Below are 3,197 nucleotides of genomic sequence, written 5' to 3'. Positions count from 1 at the left end.
TTGTTTATATCATGTTTTTGAACATTTTGTTCATATAATTCGCACTTTTCATTTTATTTATTATCAAAATTATTATTAGCAATATCATATTATGAACATTGTTTCTATTTTTATGAACACTTAGGTTATTTTAATGAACCTTTGCGATTTACATAATTCTCTTAGTATGTATATTTGATTTTTAAAAAATAATTGTACACGTAATTATGAACATTTTTACCCTGCATTTGAACTTTGTCGTTTTATTTTTGAACTCCAGTAATGATAATTATGAACTGTGTTTGTTTATTGCAGTTAGAACGTATAAAGTTGTTTATAAGGAAAGTCTAAAGGCTGAGCAGCAGTGTCTTCAGGTGCGGAAGTTTTTGAAGGGTGTTCAGTGGTTTGTGGTTGGGGTTCAGAAGTTGTTGTAGGGGGTTCAGAGGTTTGTGGTAGGGTGTTCAGTGGTTTGTGGTAGGGGTTTAGAAGTTTTTATAGGGGGTTTAGGGGTTTTTGTAGGGTATTCAATGGTTTGTGGTTGTGGTTCAGAATTTTTTGTAGGGTGTTCAGTGGTTTGTGGTTGGGGTTCAAAAGTTTTTGTAGGGTAATTTAGTGGTTTGTGGTTGGGGTTTAGAGGTTTTTGTAGGGGGTTCAAAGGTTTTTTTTAGGGTGTTAGTGGTTCGTGGTTGGGGTTCAGAAGCTTTTGTAGGGGCTTTAAAAGTTTTAATAGGATGTTCGGTGGTTCGTGGTTGAGGTTCAGAAGTATTTTTAGGGTGTTCAGTGGTTTGTGGTTGGGGTTCAGAAGTTTTTATAGGGAGTTCACAGGTTTTTGTAGGGGCTTTAAAAGTTTTTATAGGATATTCGGTGGTTCGTGGTTGAGGTTCAGAAGTATTTTTAGGGTGTTCAGTGGTTTGTGGTTGGGGTTCAGAAGTTTTTATAGGGAGTTCACAGGTTTTTGTAGGGTGGTCAATGGTTTGTGGTTGGGATTCAGAAGTTTTTATAGGGGGGTCAGAGGTTTTTGTAGGGTGTTAGTGGTTCGTGGTTGGGGTTCATAAGTTTTTGTAAAGGGTTCAAAGGTTTTTGAAGGGTATTCAGTGGTTCGTGGTTGAGATTCAAAAGTATTTTTAGGGTGTTCAGTGGTTTGTGGTTGAGGTTCAAAAGTTTTTGTAGAGGGGTTCAGGTGTTTTGGTAGGGTGTTCAGTGGTTTGTGGTTAGGGTTCAGAGATTTTTGAAGGTGGTTAAAATGTTTTTGAAAGGTGTTCAGTGGTTTGTAATTGAGGTTCAAAAGTTTTTGTAGAGGGTTTAGAGGTTTTTTAAGGTGGTTAAAATGTTTTTGAACGGAGTTCAGTGGTTAGTAATTGGGGCTCAGAAGATTTTGTAGGGGGTTTAGAGGTTTTTGAGGTTGGTTTAGTGTTTTCTGGTAGCTTATCAGAAAATTCTTTGGGCTTATCAGAAGTTTATAGGGGCTCTTGTGTTGCTTCTAGTGATTTATCACAAGTTTTTGGGGGATATTCAGAAAATTCTTGAAGGTGTTCAGTAGTTGGTCTATAATTAAATATTAAACAACAAAAGAAGAAAATACACAAGATCCAAATAAATTATTATTTCATACCAAAATACTTGATAAATTTTTACACAAATTATTTCTTCATACAGCACATTTATATGGACATAAAAGACAACGTATGTGAACATCAAACAGGAAATATATGGACAAAAATATGAAGGTAATGAATATGTAACGATTAACATTAGATTTGCTAATTTTATTGCACAATCCACCAAAATTGGTCAAAAAGCTAAAAAAAAATCCATTTTTTATTTTACAAAATATAATAAACTTTATATTAAAGTGGATAGAGAAAGTAGAGTTCAATTGTTGAAAATTTGAGAGCTTCTAGTAGTTTAGAGATAGAAAAAAGGGAGAATCAAAATTGTCAATTAGGGAAACAAAAAATAATCTTAATTAAAAAAAAAAAAAAAAAAAAGAAGAAGAAGAAGAAGAAGAAGAAGAAGAAGAAGATTAAATACGAAAAGGTTGTTGAAAGTTTTAATTTAGATTTTCAAAGAAAAAAGATAATATCAAAATTCAATGGTGAAAAAAAAAGGGTTGGGCTTCTTACTATTGGGCATGGGCTTCTTTATGTTGGGCACGGATCCTTCTGGGCTAGGCACGTATTGGGTCTGGTGTACCTATTTCAAGGTGCACCATGGTGTATGTAATACCAATTGATAATTTAGTGGACACAATAAGCTTGTTTGTAAAGCATTGGTCAATTGGAAAGCCTTACACAGAGGCCCAAGTTTATAAACAAGTGACAAGCCCAATTTCTAAGAGTGATATCCAAAAGCCTATGTAAATAAAATCAGAACCCAAATTATCAAATGCCAAATGATCAATTTATCTAAACTTACTTGATTCGTTAAACTTTTTAAATTCTCTATAGTCCAATAATGACATAAAGTTGGACCGAGAGTAAATAATTACGTCCCATTCTTTCTTTTAGATTGTACATAATTTATAGAACTGAACAAAACAAGACTAAATTATAAACAATATAACATTTGTACTTTTTTGTAGTTGTGACTTGTGAGTTTGTGACCTTTTAAAGGAATGGAACTCAATATCTAAAATTACATAAAAAGTCAACCTATATATTTAAAGTTTTTGGCTTGTACAAAGTATTTGACATCAACGCTCATAACTGTTTACTAAAAGCAAGCAACACATGCAACAAACATAATACAAGGCCATGAAACTATATGTAATAGTATAACACAATTATTCAATTCAACTTAAACTTCCATCAAGTGTAATGAAAATGAACTTAAGGCATGTTCTCCTTGCCTCTTATTTCCCTCATTTTACAAGGAAAAAAAGTTCACTATGTCATAAATTCAAATAACTCGGCTAAGGACGTGGAGTACCTTTGTGACAAGAACATTCTAGAGAATTATTTTGGAACTGAGGCTGAAATTGCTACATTTATCAACAATTTGGGCAAGGAAGTAGCATTCGATATCGACCAATGTTATTTAGCCAAGTTGTTTGATGATGCTAACATGTATCATCAAAATGATTGGCATGTTTATTGGGCTACATTGAAAATATACGTATTTCAACACACCTTGGTCCTTCATATCCGTGATTGCTGCCTTTGTTTTATTAGTTTTGACCATTTTACAAACCTCTATACAGTTATCCATACTACAAACCA

General features: G+C 33.2%; 1 long non-coding RNA gene across 1 annotated transcript; it reads left to right on the top strand.

Moving 5' to 3' along the window:
- The first annotated feature begins 644 nt into the window (after window positions 1-644).
- LOC110684759 lies at window positions 645-1,778 on the top strand. The gene is made up of 2 exons (XR_002503813.1): window positions 645-804; window positions 931-1,778. It is a non-coding gene; the product is annotated as an uncharacterized LOC110684759 (long non-coding RNA).
- The last annotated feature ends 1,419 nt before the right edge of the window (window positions 1,779-3,197 follow it).

The sequence above is a fragment of the Chenopodium quinoa genome, unplaced genomic scaffold, assembly GCF_001683475.1.
Source record: "Chenopodium quinoa cultivar QQ74 unplaced genomic scaffold, ASM168347v1, whole genome shotgun sequence".
NCBI lineage: Eukaryota > Viridiplantae > Streptophyta > Magnoliopsida > Caryophyllales > Amaranthaceae > Chenopodium > Chenopodium quinoa.
This window is presented reverse-complemented; position numbering and strand designations above follow the sequence as displayed.